Source organism: Bombina bombina, chromosome 2 (assembly GCF_027579735.1).
Source record: "Bombina bombina isolate aBomBom1 chromosome 2, aBomBom1.pri, whole genome shotgun sequence".
Lineage (NCBI taxonomy): Eukaryota > Metazoa > Chordata > Amphibia > Anura > Bombinatoridae > Bombina > Bombina bombina.
In genome coordinates, this window is record NC_069500.1 from 633603461 (window position 1) to 633622768 (window position 19308).

A 19308-nucleotide genomic window follows, 5' to 3' on the forward strand; every position below is an offset into this window, starting at 1 on the left:
CTAGGATTATATGGTTCTAGTCTGTTTTTATAAGTGTTGTATAAGGGAGACGTCCCTTTATTAATTAGGATAAGCATTTGCTGTTGTTTTTATGTGTTATAAGAATTTTTAAATAAAATAGATTGTATAAAACATAAATTAGATTGGTATCATCATTTCCTAGCTTTTTTTTAGCGCTGCTAAATAAACCCCATTTTTTCTTTTGATTGAACTCTTAGCCCGCCAGCTTTTACCATACAAGCTGGTGGAGTCTGAGGCGTTCAAAAAATTTGTAGCTATTGGGACACCGCAGTGGAAGGTACCCGGACGAAATTTCTTTGCACAAAATGCAATCCCCAACCTGTACTCGATTGTGCAAAAGGAAGTAATGGCATTTCTAGCACACAGTGTTGGGGCAAGGGTCCATCTGACCACTGATACCTGGTCTGCAAAGCATGGTCAAGGCAGGTATATCACCTACACTGCGCATTGGGTAAACCTGCTGACGGCTGCCAAGCATGGATTCACACCGCCACGACTTGCAGGCAGGCCTGCTGCCACCTCCTCTACTCCTCCTACTCCATCCTCTTCCATAACCTCCTCGGCTGAGTCCTCTTCTGCTGCTGCGTCTTGCTCCACATCAACGGCACCCCCCAGCTCCCCAGGTACTATTCCACATCCCGGATATGGCAGTGTCACGCCGTCTTGGGGTTGACTTGCCTGAAAGCAGAGAGTCAGACCGGACCAGCAATCCTGTCCGCCCTGAACGCACAGGTGGATCAGTGGCTGACTCCCTACCAACTGGAGATCGGCAAAGTGGTTAGTGACAACGGAAGAAATTTGTTGGCGGCATTGAATTTGGGCAAGTTGACACATATGCCGTGCATGGCACATGTGTGTAATCTGATCATACAACGCTATGTGCATAAGTACCCAGGCTTACAGGACGTCCTGAAGCAGGCCAGGAAGGTGTGTGGCCATTTCAGGCATTCCTACATGGCGCACTTTTCAGATATCCAACGGCGAAACAACATGACAGTGAGGCGCTTGACAGCCCGACACGTTGGAATTCAACACTCCAAATGTTCGACCGCCTGCTCCAAAAAGAAAAAGCCATTAACGACTATTTGTATGACCGGGGTGCTAGGACAGCCTCTGCGGAGCTGGGAATTTTTTTGCCATGTTACTGGACGCTCATGCGCAATGCCTGTAGGCTCATACATCCTTTTGAGGAGGTGACAAACCTAGTCAGTCGCACCGAAGGCACCATCAGCGACATCATACCATTTGTTTTCTTCCTGGAGCGTGCCCTGCAAAGAGTGCTGGATCAGGCCGTAGATGAGCGTGAAGAGTAAGTTGTGGTCATCATCACCACCAGAAACAGCCTTATCAGCATTGCTTGCTGGACTTGCGGCAACGCTGGAAGAGGATTGTGAGGAAGAGGAGTCAGAGGAGGAATGTGGCTTTGAGGAGGAGGAGGAAGACCAACCACAACAGGCATCCCAGGGTGCTATTTGTCACCTATCTGGTACCCGTGGTGTTGTACGTGGCTGGGGGGAAGAAGATACCTTCAGTGAGATCACTGAGGATGAGGAACGGGACATGAGTAGCTCGGCATCCATCCTTGTGCAAATGGGGTCTTTCATGCTGTTGTGCCTGTTGAGGGACCCTCGTATAAAAAGGCTGAAGGAGAACGACCTGTACTGGGTGTCAACGCTACTAGACCCCCGGTATAAGCATAAAGTGCCTGAAATGTTACCGAATTACCGCAAGTCGGAAAGGATGCAGCAGTTCCAAAATAAATTAAAAAGTATGCTTTACACAGCGTATAAGGGTGATGTCACAGCACAACGGGAATCTAACAGGGGAAGAGGTGAAAGTAATCCTCCTCCTCCCACGACCACGCCGGCAAGGACAGGACGCTTTACAGACATGTTGTTGATGGAGGACATGCATAGCTTTTTAAGTCCTACGCATCGCCACAGCCCTTCGGGGTCCACCCTCAGAGAACGACTCGACCGACAGGTAGCAGACTACCTCGACTTAACTGCAGATATCGACACTCTGAGGAGCGATGAACCCCTTGACTACTGGGTGTGCAGTCTTGACCTGTGGCCTGAGCAATCCCAATTTGCGATAGAACTTCTGGCCTGCCCTGCTTCAAGTGTCCTGTCAGAAAGTACCTTCAGTGCAGCAGGAGGTATTGTCACTGAGAAGAGAAGTCGCCTAGGTCAAAAAAGTCTAGATTACCTCACCTTTATTAAGATGAATGAGGGATGGATCCCGAAGGGACTGACAGTGGGCGATACATTCGACTAAAAAAGACCTGATGAGATGAGCTGCCTTGGGCTAAAAATGGTCCACACGCTGCTGTATTTTATCTCTGAATGCCGGATGACTTGCGTGACTTATCCGCCACCAACTAGGGTTCAAGCCACAATGTTTTAGGGCACTTTATGCCTGGGAAACAAACATAATTTTTTCTGGCCGCTGCTACAGCAGCGCCTGCAACAATACCTAATTTTTCAGGCATGTGTACATGCCTAATTTTTCTGGCCTCTGGTGCTGCACTGTGGCTTCAAAAACCAAACAAAAAAAAAGGCACATAACAGGGATTAAACTGATAGGAATAGTACTACTTAACACACCACTCCTATCTGGTGGCACATGTGCTATGAACAGCGAATCATTAATAATATTTAATGCGTCACCAATGACTGACTGACAAGAGATTAAAATATATTATTAATAACTGCGTATACAAGTCAAATTATATTTTGTCCATAAAATATGGGCCTTGAAAAATTATAATAGGATTACCTGGATTGGTGGCGTCTTAATAGTAATGTCCAAAAAAATTATGCAATCCCTGACCTTGTGCATAATAACACTCACTCACACAATCTGAAATAGCTGTCACTCCCGTCGAACTGGATGACCAATTCACCGCCACTAAATAATTGAGATCGCGCCATCTTGAACTGTAAAATTAATCACTATTATTTAAATGAGACAACTATCACAATTGTAGATGGTTCTAATTCATTATGTATTAAGTTGACATATGAGGATTATATTAATCATGCATCATAAATGATGGAATTGTAAATATGATGCCATCATATTGTTAAAGTTTTATTCATGATTCTCTAATTGTCAACAGCTGATTGTCTACATATTTATCTATAAAAGGGAATTGAAAATGGAGTCGTTTAAGTCCTACTAAGCTGTGACAAGAGCTGTAGATCTTTGTTTTCATTTGATTGTTCATTTGATTGTTATTCTTGCGACATTTGTGTGCTCTATTATTTTGTTTTGTTATGTCTGGGAAGACCAAGTCTGGGAGATTGTTCAGTTTACTTTTGAGCAAAACAAAGTTTTAGTTATCCTTGTTTTAGAGCACTACGATTTTATTTATGGTTCCAAAGCCCAAAAGACCTCGCTGTCTAGAAAAAATGAACTTTGGACAGCAATAGCTGGCAGTGTCTCCGCCGAAGGCACTCATCCCAAAATGGTGGGGCACTGTAAGAAGAGGTTCTCTGACATTAAGAGAATCTTAAAGGCCAAGCTGACCAGGGAGAAGCAAGCTGCATGTTCTACCGGTGGGGGCACGCCATATACGGCTGAGCTCTCAGAGTACGAGACTCAGCTGATGGAGAAGCTGGGAGCAAATATGATGCGCAGTCTGTATTTGGTGGGGCATGATACTGACGAGTTGGCAGGCAACATTCTATTACTTGCGTTTTTGATGTCGCACACATTTTGTTTTTTTAATTTTTATTTTTAAATTGTTAGTGTTATTGAGATTATGATGTGAAATTATGTTGATAATAATCATTTATTTATTGTATTTTGTTTAAGCATCTACCAGTGCTGCAGCTACTGCTGCAGATACAGCTGATGATGCTGCTGCCACAGATGGAGATGAGACCCTCCTATTGCCCGTCAGTATCCACACTGAATCCAGTCACAGCTTCTCCTCGACCGCCACACACCCGGACATTATGTGCAGCACCCCTGATGGAGCAAGCATTGGCCATTCTACAGGTATGTTTTTTATTATTACTTTCTGATTGTTCACATTTCTAAATATGTATATTTTATTTTTATTATATAGCTGAGGTCCGAAGGGCTTTGGGACCCACTCCAAGATCTACAATCTCCTCCTCAGGTTACAAAAACAGGATCAAACATGAATGTTATGTGTGCTCAGATTATCAGGAATGTCAATAGCTCTATGTGAAAGTTAAATTTGTATTAATGAATATCACTTTCATGAACATTAATGTAAAATAACATAGATTGTTTAGATATTATCTCATTTCAGGCAAGAAACTGCAGCTATGAAGCAGCCATATAAAGAATGCTGTTCCATAACCTTGCAGCAACAACAGTGTATGACCTTGTTTATTGACCACCCTCTGCTGACGGGTCATTGTCCATGACTCTTCAGGGGGTATTTTACGCATTCAGTGAGGTATTGCGGACATGATCCGCACTGTTGGATCATGTCCAACAGCCATAAGATAAATAGGCCACTAAGATATTTTCAGTGCAACAACATTGTCACTACAATATATATCTCAGCATTAGTGGTGCTTGTAATCATGTCAGTAATTATGAAACACTCTAAACAGATTTTGTAAATGTTCAATTAAGAAAAGTGATGTGTTGAAAATGATGTTGCACGGTGAATACTTTAATACAATGTTCAATATGATATAGGTTTTATAATAAGCACTTTGTAAATATACATATATATGTCAACATTTTTATTTATTTTAGACATTTAAGATAACATTAACTATACAAATATTTCATGTTAAAATACAGTGTCTTACATTTTCTATCTTGATAGGAATCATGGAAGATATATAATATCATATGCATTTAATCTTTCAATTTACATTAAGTTGGATAACAATATATATTTAATTTCTCATTTCTTTAGATATGGAACATGGACTTAATGTTTTGGAGGAGATCGACTGTTGTCTTCGACAGATGAGAGATGTGATGGAGGAGTCATCCCTGGGAGAGACCCAATATCCAGAATCCCAGGAACAGGGAATCTCCCAGGGGACATCAGATTTTGAAACTCTCATCTGTGCTGCCCCTCCTAACCCAGAAGACCCAGCTGCTCTCGACCCTGGTGCCCCTCCTGCACCTGTTGCTCATGCTCCATCAACTCATGGCCATGCTGATATTGGCCACGAACTGCTTCCATCAATGAGGAGAAGGCAGTTCGGGAAATGTTACATCTGGCCAGGCAGTACTGGGATGATCGCCATGAGTTGCATGGGACATTAAGATCATCTGTTGAGAAACAGGGGCAGATATTAGAGAGGGGCATTATAGTAGATAGGGAAAGATTAGATATAGAGAGGGAAAGGTTGAGGATAGAATCAGCTAGAATAGATTTAGAGAGGGAAATATTTGAATATGAACGTAATAGGGATAGTTGCAGATTAGAATTAGAGAGGGATAGATTTTTTTATGAAAGGCAGAGGGATAGTGATAGACTAAACTTTGATAGGGAAAGATTAGCATTAGATAGGGACAGGGCAGCTGAAGAGCAGTTAGAATGGCAGCATCGGGAGAGGGCAGACAAAGACAACAGGATTTTTAATCATCAATTGTTTTTAACTTTTGGGAGAAGGGGAACAAGGGAGAGATCACCCCCCCCTTCTCTCCATCACCCCAAAAAAAAGATTAGGGTGTTTTAATTTGCTCATTTTATTCGGGTTTTTATTCTGCACATTAGTTTTAATATTAATTTTATTATGTCTGTCCTTATTTTTTATTTTAATTTTGTATTTGTTTTATTATGTCTATCCTTATGTATTTATGTATTTTATATTTTACTTTAAAAATATTAATACAAATTTTTTTTATTATGAATAAATGTGTTTGCTATTATTTGATTCACACGTTACAAATGATTGATGTTCAAATTAAATGCAGATGTAAGATATTATCTAGTCTTATTATTAAAGGTTAAATTTAATCAAGATATTTATATTTAATTTATAAATTAATAGATAATATTGACCATTTGGATACACAACTCAATTAGAATAAAGGTTACATGAATCAATAATCATTATTTAAACATTGATCATTAACATTTGACATTCATTTATATTTATTTTTAGTTAAATTATGTAAATTTATTCATTTTCAAAAGTATATGAACTTTTAAAAAAATAAATAAAAGGAAAGTGAACACCAACAATTTTTTTTTTTTTAAATAGAGCATTTAATGGGACACTGAACACTATTTGTTTCTTTTGTGATTCAGATAGAACATTCAATTGTAATCAACTTTATCATTTACTCCTATTATCAAATTTTTGTTGTACTCTTGCTATCTTTATTTGAAAAATAAAGTCCATAACCTTGGACAGCACTTGTTTATTGGTGGATGAATGTATCCACCAATCAGCAAGAGCAACCCAGGTAGTTCAACAAAATGTGCCGGCATCTAAAGTTACATAATTGATTTTCAAATAAAGATACCAAGAGAATGAAGAACTTTTGCTAATAGGAGTAAATTAGAAAGTTGATTAAAATTGCATGCTCTATAATATATATAAAATATTTGGGTTCAGTGTCCCTTTAAAATGTAATGCTCTAGCTGAATCACTAAAAAAAAATTGTTAGGTTCAGTGTCTCTTTATTATTTCTAAAATTAAAACAAATACCTTAATGTGTATGTATATATATATATATATATATATATATATATATATATATATATATATATAAATTAAAAAAATTTAATTATTTGGATCTTAAAAAAATTAAATCAATAGTTTACAAATAAAATGAAATTTTATCAGTGGACTGTCAGAATATGCTTATAGAAAATATATTCAGAGAGGTCAAAACTAAATAAATCTAATATTGTTGTTAATGTTAAAAAGGGGGATGTGTAGAAACCAAACAATTAAAGACCTTTTTTGGAAAAAAAATCTGATATTTATAGTCACTTTAAGCATGGATAGGCCTCTGCTCAAGAACATATAGAATAATCCTCCAGGAAATTTGAAATAAATAAACATAACCAATACATAACTAACTCATAATTGCACAGCAAATATTAAAGAAATTATAAATGTATTAGTTAACCCATTTAGACAAATGGTACAAACACAGGTACCTTGGCAATGTTTCATAAAAAAAAACAGTGTACCCCTAAAACTGACACACAATCTAAGCTATAAATAAAAAAAAGGGAAGAAATGAAGGCTGCACATGTAAATAAACCTTCTATTTATCAATATTTAATATAAAAGAGTGAAAGAGAGAGAGATTGTGAGAGAGAGAGATTGAGAGAGAGAGAGAGAGAGAGAGAGATTGTGAGAGAGAGAAAGATTGTGAGAGAGAGATTGAAAGAGAGAGAGTGAGATTGTGAGAGAGAGAGATTGAGAGAGAGAGAGAGAGAGAGAGAGAGAGATTGTGTGAGAGAGAGAGAGATATTGTGAGAGAGATTGTGAGAGACAGACAGACAGAGAAAAATATGTATTAATGTATAAACATGAAGTGCATTGATGCTACTTCCAGAAATGATACCAAGATTTTTTTTTAATTTTTTTTTATATTAGTTTAATGTAACAGTGAAATAAAAAAGGAATGCCTGATGAAATGGTTGAAACCGAGAAACGCGTTGCATGTCACATACTCATAGTGCATGAGTGATATATGTATTTTTAATTGCTTTTATTATTATTAAATTATTTTTTAACCATATATCCTCATTGCTGCTGATTATTACACCTTCTGAGCTACCTGTTGATCCTGATTGTTGCGGAGATTCCTGCTGCACATCCTACACAGCCAGCTGGTTTGCTGAGAAAGCCAGCCCGCCTCTATTGGTACAATTGAGTGCCGCCACAGAATGTGAGTACCCTGCACAGATTGCAAACCCATTATTGTAACCTTACAGATTCACACAGTGGTGTGCCTTTGTTTGCACCTAACTCCTGTTCCCTATACTGCTGGACCCAGCATACACAGTCTGCCAAGACATACAGATTCTTACCTTAGGATATCCTGGAATGCCGGTACAGCTAGCTGGTTTGCTGTGAATACCAGCCTGCTCCTATAGGCACATTGGAGTGCCTATCCATATTGTGAGTACCCTGCACTTTTTCTATATCTGATGTTAGCTTTTACAGATTCACACATATGGCGCCTCTTTCCTTGTGTTTGATTCTAAATAAAAAAGGAAGATGTATAATTAATTGCTTGAACTTCATATAGATAACATTGAGCTCATGCACGTTAAGTTATCCTGAAGATAACAGTGATTGTCTAAAAGTATGCCTAAAGAAATGAAATAAGTGATCATTTTTAAAAAGGCAAGATAGAAGCTAAAGACATATTTAAAAATATTTCTTGTTATATCCTTACAAATAACCACAGAGTCAAGTGTACATCTCTTTTTTTTATTTTATTTAAAGAGATTAGATTAAACATGTGTTTCATCAACTTTACATTGAACAATTTCAACATTTGCAAAAATTAACCACTTTCAATCAAGGGCTTTACAATGATATACAATATCATTCCTTGAAATTACAATATTTGCTCAAAATTAATCCAAAATATATCATCTTTTGGATAATAAATAATACTGTAAAGTAAATAAAAACACAAATAAAAACTGTATGTTGCACAGTCAACATTATTGCCCAAAAACCGCCTTGTATATAGTCTGCTCGAGCTTGGACTCCCAGAGCATCATGCTCCAGGAATGGATCGATGTATTCTCCATACTCCTGGTTATCCAAGCTCTCCAGATCTATATCAGGGATTTTTAGGGCAATATTATGCAACATACAGCAAATCATAAAAATTAAGGAGACTTTGGAGGGAGCGTACTGAAGAACACCACCAGAGATGTCCAAGCAGCGGAAACAGCTCTTCAATACGTCAAAGGTGCGCTCAATCAACAAGCTTGTGGCGATGTGTGCCTGGTTGTAGTGCACCTCTTCCACTCCATTGGGATTTTTGACCGGTGGGAACAGCCACGGAAGACACGAATATCCAGAATCACCTGCGTAAACAAAATAGATCATTGACATTAGCAATAATAATGATTAAAATATATCATATACATATGTTAGAGTATCTAATAGATATTTACCTATCAGGATTCCCTCTGGCATTTGGCCCTCCTTGAATCGATTGTATATGGCCGAATTCCGGAGGATGAAGGAATCATGATTGCAGCCAGGGAGTCCGGAGCGTACACTCATTATCCTCAAGCTGGCATCACAGATGACCTGGATATTCAGCGAGTGGTTGAATTTCCTATCCTGGTATGGCTCCTCTGTACCCCTGGGAGGCTGCACCAAGACAAGGGTGCAGTATATGGCCCCCAATACCCTTGGCAATCCAGACCTTAGGTAGAACTGGAGCTTGACAACATGCCACTCCTCTGGTGTATTTGGGAAGTGGACATGATGGACTATGCATTGGTGCAAAGCATTCAGGACAACCTTCAGATGACGTGAGAAGGTTGCCTGGCTCATCACAACGCCTAGAGCTGTCACAGCCTGGAATGATCCAGTTGCCAAGAAATAGAGGACCGATAGTAATTTCAGCATCCCAGGGATTGCCCTAGTTCTTGCAGTGAGTGGCTCGAGAGAGTCCTTGATCTCTACATAGAGCCTCTCAATAGAGGCCCTATCTAGTCGAAATCGACGGATCACTACTCGGTCACTGAGGGCATGGAGCCTAATCCTTGGATAGAAAACCCTTGGCACTCTGGCGTTTTCCTTATCGCACCGCAGCCATCAACACCCATCTTTCCCTGCGTCTCCTTAATAAAAGTAAAAACTGGACTGCATTAAGTATGTCCATTCTCAATGCTCAAAGTAATAATGAAATAGTGATTGAAGACTCCCTTTTATAACGCCTAGTTTCACAGCTGTGAATTATTTCAGTAATTGGATAAATAATGCGCCAAACATTACCTAACAAATGACTTGCACATTGCATATTTCTTGCGTCATTTGAAGAGCATGATGGGATGTCCAAATGAATGTCTGATTAGGTCATCCAGGTGTGTTTATCAGCTGTAAGAAATGCAGGTGTGTTTGTGCAATTAACAAAATTAATTATAAAAAACACATGAGTATTTCCCTGTAGTTTAAATCATATTTCTGAATTTTCTATTTTGAATGGCAGCATTGTGAAGGTTAAAAAGGTCAGTGATTACTGTGTTTTTAAGATTGAATATTCAATAAAAAAGTGGTGTATTAACATTTGCAAACCTAAGTAACCAAAAGAATGCAATGTCAAACATTATGATGTGAAATATGGTTTGAAATCCTTTATGTGATTCAGAATACCATTTACAAATCATTTCAATGTATTTTGAAAGCGCAAAGTTCAACAGTGATATTAATGAGCCAAAGCCATAATTGTTTATTATCAAAGTAATTGAAAACTTGGTACGCAGTGTCAGATAAGACGCGAGCGTAACTGTCCATTTTTTGATAACTATTGTAAAGCTTCTAATTGTGTCGAATTACACAGTGAATGCACACAATTCCACGAGAATTCCAGAGGTTTTCTATTCACATCGATCTGCGTCGAATTGAGAGCGTCAGTTCGTATATTACGTCACAAATTTCAAATACTTGTGATCTTGAGGCTTTGATAACTACGACAAATCAATCTCGCAACAAGTACGACAACAGCCAATTTCTATGCCAATCTATCTGAGCTGAAATAAATCTTATTTAGCTACAATAAGGCAAATTCTAAAATATATATATAGTTGCAAATATAAATTACTTAGCACTAAATATGACTAGTTAAACTACACAGGACTATGAGCATGAGCTTAAAATACAAATTGTGCCCTTTTAAAATTACTAACTGCAATCTAGTTGTAGTTACCAAATACCTTTGATTTAAATAGTATATATATATATACAGGTAGCCCTCAGTTTACGCCGGGTTAGGTTCCAGGAGGAATGGTTGTAAATCGAAAGCGTTGTAAATTGAAACCCGGTTTATAATGTAAGTCATTGGGAAGTGAGGGAGTTAGGTTCCAGGCCCCTCTCAAAACTGTCATAAGTAACACCTAATACATTAATTTTAAAGCTTTGAAATGAAGACTTTAAATCCTAAACAGCATTATAAACCTAATAATATAGATTTCATCATAATCAAACTAAGTTTAATGAGCAAAAACATTTGCTAACAGCACCTAATAAAATAATTACACAACAGACTGCATCATCATCAAACTAAGTTTAATGAACAAAAACTTTTTTTTACTTGCATTTCTCAGCAATCAGTTCTCTGCATTGTTAGCATGTTTGATAATATTGGGTCTGCACCTATTCTATGCATTTCAATCTGCAGTGATTAATAAGCAGTTAGGCACCTTCACCTCAAGCAGCTGGACAGGAAGATAATAGGGAAGTGGCTGCTTGATAGCTAATGTCTGTTCTGTGTACACAGATCAATTTCAGACTTGTTAAGTTGCATAACTTTACTGCAAAACAAGCGGACATCTACGGAGAGTTTACTCATAATGAGCAAAGGTGCAGGCCTCAAAATTGTTAATCTTCCTTTGTTCAAGAAAGTGTCCCCAAATTGGCAGAGAATATACTTGACCCAAAGTCTGTGTATTTTTCTCTCCAAAAGTTAATGCTTCTTTTGAGTCTGTCTGTATCCTTTGTTTCCTGCGTGTATGGGTCTTTATCCCCCCCCAAAAAAAATAATCCCTCCTCCTTTTCTTTAATCATTCCCACAAGATTTTGATGGGCCCTTACCGGTGCTGGTCTCTGATTCACCCTCGAATCTGAACATCTCATAGGTTATTTTGGGAAATGCCTCCCTGAGTAGCCAAATGCCTTTTGGTTGTAATACCATTTTTTGAACTATAGGTGGCAGCAAATAACCAGAAATGCAGTTTTACCATCAATGCTGCTACAGTTGTATTATCTAACCTTTAACATTTTTATTTTATTTACTATAATTTCCAGTATTAATAAATCATATTTTAAATATACCTGGGACCATATAGTGCCCTGTTCTCTGATTATTTTAATATGAAGTATGCGTATACTTCTAGTAATCATATTAATAAGCAGTTTACAGTTAATTATTTTTCTTCACAGAATCATAGCATTCAGCCACCTGGCATTATATTGTATCTTAATATGAATACAGTATATTTCATATTTCTAAATAAATTTTGAATGCATGAAAAACCAGATGTAGGTCTGAAATGAAAGAAATAATGTTGTTAAAAATGTCCAACATTTATACATCTATTAATGCAGCTTTTATTCAATACAGCAGACATTTATACAATATAGTACATTTCAGATCAATACATATACATATATGTTGTTAATATAGTCTGGGTGTGGAGAATGTTAACTTATATCAATGTATCCTCCATTCATTTCATATTTAATATTATCCAAACAGACAATCTCTCAGACTTATTTATTTACATTTACTATACAGTTACTTATTAAGTTCAGCAAATACTTATTTAATATGTTAATGTTAGGCATTTTTCTCTTAGATCCACAAATACACATTTTATACAATATTGAAAATTATACAAGTTGTACTTTAAAATGAATTTAAAAGTTACAATGCAACATGTGTTTCTGCTTAGCTAATCTTCATCTAAACGTAACTTATAGAATCTGTGGATTCAACACAGCAGGGGGTAATCAACTCTTGCATATGCTTAAGCTTCAAAGGGACAACATGTCTGAGGGTTCCATAATGCTAATACTTACTTTGAAGTGGCCCACGGGCCTTATTTATACAATGGAGAAACATGGATTTATATGTATAGAGATATATTTAACTATGGAGAAAATTAAAAGATTTTACTTTACAATCTTATGCACATTAAACAATATCTCAGATGGATTTTCAAACAGATATTCGCATATAGATCTCGAGATATCTAGACTTATACATATTCATATACATATCTCGCAATAAATAGATATCAGTCTAAAAATCAGCACATATATAGAGAAATATTTATTTAGAAATAAATAGAACATATTCCGTTAACAAAACATTCTTGCAATATGAAATATTCACATTTTCATGTACACATTCGAGGTGAATACGTCATGGGCTTTGTGCAACAGATTAGGGGTTTTTTTTTCTATTTGTTTTCTTTATTGACTTCTATGTTGGAATACGAGAACGTACACGCTATTTGGCTTTATGGATTACGTGGGTTAACATGCGTGCAAAGTAAGTTATTTTGAAACTTGTAATACCTGCACAACCCCAAATGAGCAAAAACCTTAACATGCAGTGTTCCTTTAAGTCCTCAGCCATGCAGGTACATAAGTAAGTAAAGTCACTCACACCACGACTGGCATTGTGTAAGTACTTGGAGAGTTCTGACTTGCTATAAATTAGTAGTTTGCTTTATCAAGGTGTATGTATTATCTACCACAAACATCAATAATAATTATTTTCACCAGTGTAACAATAATAAAGGCAAAGTTTACAGACTCCTACTTTTTCTTAAAATTGATTAATCTGTCTATAATTTGCAAGTTGTCTTTGTAGCAATAATTTATTTTACAGTAAAAAAAAGCTGTTTTTTTTGTTTTACAAGAGGGTCTATATTGCATTGATCAATATACATTGTATTATAATTAAAAGCTGATTTTGTTTAAATTATTTATTGGGAATGGAAATCATAGAATTACTGTTCTGTTACATCAGCTGTGTATAGCACTGCACTTGTAAAACTACATTACGTATTCAGGGCAACAAATGCATTGAACTTTTGAGGTGCCAAATTAATGATAGGGGAATCATAGCAACCCTAACCCCTCTAGAACAGTCAGTACCATGGTGACAGCATCCACAGGTATTTGTGTTATCTTTAATTTGGTGGAGTTGTTGCAGTTCCTATATTTTTCTAAATCATGATAACTTGCTGCTCTTCTGTGATATATTAGAATTATTGTATACTGCTTCATCTACTGCTGCTATAATTAAGCAGGCTAGCTGCCTTGTTAAAAAATATGTCATATGTTTTTCACATTTTGAATAGTGTATATTGTTTTAGGGAAAGATTACAAGTGGAGCGTTAAATATCACCTTCATGAAAGCGACATTTGCACTCCTCTGTGTAATACCAGCACACACTAATGTGTGTTGGTATTACATGTTGTCAGCAATGCGAACGTGACCGCGCTTCCATAGGATCCAATGGGAGACTCAGTTTGATGCCATCATACATGGCATCAAAACGTAAGCTCAGCGTAGGGGGTAAGTAGCGCAATTTAAAAGCACATTTCAGTTCCGTTTTATTTCCAACACCCCACTCCCACCAACTTTACCCCCAAAATACTGCCTAGTTCAGTTATTTTATTAAAAAAATAAATATACTACCCTGTATTTATGAAGCTTTTGGGGCACATTTATAAAATTATATATTTTATAAGCGCTAATTGCTACTGAAAGCTCTTGGTAGCAATAACCAGCCACTTGTAATGGCTGGTTAATTATTGTGTGCCCACAAGCGGGCAAATTTGCACGTTTGCAGGTGCACGATAATTTAGCGCTCCACTTGTAATCTAGCCCTTAGTGTTTATTACACAATGGGTGCTCCATTCTTTCCTCTTTCCCATTCCCTTCTCTCCTTTCCCTCATTTGCCATCTCTTCCTTCTTCCCTCCCTCTCCTGTCATTTACTTTGAAAATGCCATAACAAATGTAAATAAATTGTCATGTTACACCCTGGCCAAAAAATATTATGGCTAAAAAAGACCTTAAACCAGAGAGGTGGGGCAGCAGCATTTTGGTGATGGAAAGCTCCAGATGACTGATGCCTTGGATGAAGACCAAAGAGGAGCACCGTCATGGACCCACCACTGCCCCCTAAGGAGCCAGGGTCAAGTTGGTGAGTACAAACTTTTGGGGCTTAGCCGTAGGTTTTTTTGAGGGAAGGTGTTCTGTCCATATATTCATATGTACATCTTTAAATGCTATTTTAGTTCTTGTGCTCCCTCTAGTGTTATGTTTTATTATTGTATTCAATTTAATGTATATTCTCTGTTCTACCTCTGACCTTTTTGAGGTCACTTCCTGCCTCCATTTTTGTTTCACTTGTGTGTGTTAATTAGTTTCACTTTCAATGTGTAAGTTTGCTAGAACTCTCTGCTAATAGCTTTGTAGAGGCAAATTCTTTTTACCTGGCAATTACCACTTCTGGAACCTCAGAATTCTTGTTTTGAACAATAAAGCTTGAAGGATTCATAAATCTCTGCTGTGGAATTTGTCTGAGTTAAGCTACTCTGCTGGATTCTACTAAACTGTAAGTTGGATTGCATGTTTAACTTTACATCATAAGGCAGTCATGTTGCAAACAGTAAATGAAAACAGAATAGTAAAAAGAATACCTTCAGAGTTATTAATCTTCAATAGAAAGACTCATGTTTGGTAAACTGTACACAGCTCAGTGTGTAACTAAGGACTTTATATAATATAAATGAGAAGCTGCATTGCTTGCTGCAGACAGCTCAGTAAATGTTTCTGCATTTAACAAGGAAGATTTCATTAAGCATCTGCACTGTCTCACACAAGATAATCTGCAACTGAGAAGTGTACACTGAACTTTTGTATAAACTGTCAGTTTCCTCAGAGAAATGTATGACTGCAGTTAAAATAGCTCTAATCTAGTTACTTAAAATGTCTGAAAAAGAACTTGCAATACAAGATACACTGTCACAGGAGAAAGAGCAGAGCATTAGACCACAGCATACAATAAAACCCACTGAGAAAGTCATACAAAGTTATCAAGCTGAGAAAGATGAATTAGTGGATGCATTTTATCAAATGTGGGAGAAGCTTAGAAAATGTGTATCTTTAGCAAATGAAACTATTAATGACAAAGAACAGTTAAACAAGATTGCTGACAGACTTAATGCTTGTTATGAAAATTATGAAAGGTTGTCACGCAAATATTTTAATCTGCTATCAAAAACTAATGTTGAGGAAACTGTGCAAATTCAAACCCAGTGTAATGAATCTAATCTACAGCGCAAGAAACTAGTGCAAAGCACATTAGCAACAGTTGAAAGCAGGATTACAGACTTGCTAGAATCCAGATTACAGCGTGCTGCCTCAACAATTCACTCTGCTAAATCTTGAAGTACTTCCTCTTCATCTATAAGCTCCGCCATTATCAAAGCACGTGCAGAAGCAGAAGCTGCAATGGTGCACGCCTCTTTTAGCAAAAAAGAAGCAACACTGAAAATGGAGGCAGCAAAACAGGAGAAGGAAAAAGAATTAGAAGCAGCGAAAAAAGAAACAGATTTAGAAATACTGCAAAATTAAAAAGAAGTAGCTGTCGCCATGGCAAGATTAAAGGTACTTGAGGCAGCCAATACAGAAGAGCTCCTAGAATATTCTGTCAGTCTGGTGGGATCAGACTACCCAGAGAAGAGAACATGTGATTATGTTCTTAACCAGAGTGGAAAACACTACAACTCCTTTGAAGAGGAAGAAGGAGGCAATGCTCATAAAGACAGAGGTTGGAATGATGTGCACCCTACCACAAATGATTTACATCTCAATAGCGATCCAATTGCTCCAGCCAGAACAGATGCAATTCAGCGGATAAGCAGCTCAGGTGTCAATGCACAAATCACACAACCTCTTGTAAACAAACAAGTATGGGGTCCATCACAGTCACCTCCATTAAGATCAGTGAAAGAAAAGGCTTCAGCTGGATTAAATGTATCCGCGAACCCATACTATCCCTCAGCATTCAATTCCTATTACCCAAGTGATCTTCAGGCACCTCCAGTAACAAAGACTGAAATGTTAGAGATGTCTGAGTTTGCAAGGTATATGATTCAACGTGAGCTTACTAATACAAGTCTTACAAAATTTGATGATCTGCCAGAGAACTACAGGTCTTGGAAGTCTACATTCAAGACTGCTGTTGAAGATTTAGGTATATCTGCTAGAGAAGAGCTTGATCTGCTGGTAAAGTGGTTAGGTGCTGAATCTGCAGAACGTGTCAAGAGGCTCAGAGCTGTTCATGTAGACAATCCAGTTGCAGGTTTAAAAATTATTTGGGAACGTTTGGATCAGACTTATGGTAGTCCAGAAGTAATTGAAAATGCCCTTTTAAAGAAAATACAAAAATTTCCAAAAGTCACAGTTAGGGACAATCGCAAGCTACAAGAGTTAAGTGATCTTCTGCTGGAACTAGAAGCAGCTAAAGCAGATCCATGTCTATCAGAACTGTGTTATCTTGATACTGCACAAGGTGTAAATCCAATTGTTGCGAAGTTACCTCATGCTCTTCAAGATAAATGGGCAACACAAGGATCAAGATACAAGCAAGAGAATAATGTATCATTCCCTCCCTTTTCCTTTTTCAGTAAGTTCATCCAAGACATAGCAAAGACAAGAAATAATCCAAGTTTCTCTTTAACCAAATTAAATCAGTGGGCGGCGACTTCTCAAGAACATGAGAAAGAAACTTCAAGATTCAAAAACTCAAAGAAATCAGTATTTGTCCAAAAGACAGATGTAACACCTTCCAGACAGGAAATGCAAAGTGAGAAATTAAAGAATTTAATTCAAGAATGCCCATTGCACAAGAAGCCTCACCCACTTAAGAAATGTTGTAGCTTTAGAGAAAAACCTTTGCAAGAACGCAAAGAGCTTCTTAAAAAATATGGACTATGCTTCAGGTGCTCTGCTTCAACAGATCATCTTTCTAGAAACTGTAAAGCCAATATTAGATGTTCAGAATGCAATAGTGACAGACATGTGTTTGCTCTCCACCCAGAGTCTTCAAGTTCCCTTCCACTTGAAAGTATTGCCCCTGCTGAAAAGCATGGTGGGGAGAAAGCAGAAGAGACAACAAGCAAAACATCTGTTGCTTCAAAATGTACTGAAATATGCGGTGAAGGACTTAGTGGAAGGTCCTGCTCTAAAATATGTCTTGTTAAAGTGTATCCTAAGGGAGAGCCTGATAAATCAGTAAGAATGTATGCAATTCTGGATGATCAAAGCAATCGATCACTGGCTAGAACTGAATTCTTCAACATATTCAACGTAAATGGTAATCCTTCATCTTACACCCTTGGTACATGTGCAGGTCAGTTTGAAACAAAAGGAAGAAGAGCTAGTGATTTCATAATAGCTTCTATTACAGATGGTATACAGTTGCCTTTACCTATACTTATTGAATGCAATCAAATTCCAGATAACAGGGATGAGATTCCTACGCCAGAAATAGCACATTACCATCCTCACATGAAACACATAGCTAGTTGCATACCAGCTCTAGAGAAGAATGCCCAGATATTGCTTTTACTTGGTAGAGACATTCTAAGAATACACAAGGTACGCCAGCAATGTAATGGACCTCATAATTCTCCATACGTTTAGAGACTTGACCTTGGCTGGGTAATAGTTGGAGATGCCTGTATAGGAAAAATCTACAGAACAGATATTACTAACTCCTTGAAAACTAATGTGTTAATTAATGGACGTCCATCTTACTTTGAGCCATGCCCAAATCACTACCATGTAAAGGAGAAACCTGGAATCTATGAATATTCATACTATGTCAGTCCAGATGATATAGTTACTCCCTTACCAGATGACAACATTGGAAGTACAGTGTTCCACACAACACAGCATGACAATAAACTAGCTCCTTCTATCGAAGATAAATAATTTCTCAAGTTAATGGACAAAGAGTTTTACAAGGATGACTCAAACAGTTGGGTAGCCCCTCTGCCATTTCGCAATCCAAGACAAAGGTTACCCAACAACAGAGTTCAAGCACTCTCTAGACTTTCTTCCTTACAACGTACTCTAAAGAAAGATCCGAAGATAAAAGAACACTTTGTATCATTCATGCAGAAGATATTTGAAAATAAGCATGCAGAGCCAGCTCCTCCACTAAAAGAAGGTGAAGAATGTTGGTATCTTCCTTCATTTGGCGTCTATCATCCACGCAAACCAGGTTAAATAAGGGTTGTGTTTGATTCAAGTGCACAGTATGAAGGCATGTCACTCAATAGTGTTCTTCTTACTGGACCTAACCTTAATAACAGTCTCTTAGGAGTATTGATCAGGTTCAGGAAAGAACCTGTAGCATTCATGGCTGACATACAACAGATGTTCTATTGTTTCATTGTTAGAGAAGACAATAGGAATTACCTCGGGTTTTTGTGGCATCACAACAATGATACTAGTGCTGAGATAATAGATTATCGCATGAGAGTGCATGTCTTCTGCAACAGTCCATCACCTGCAGCGGCAATATATGGAC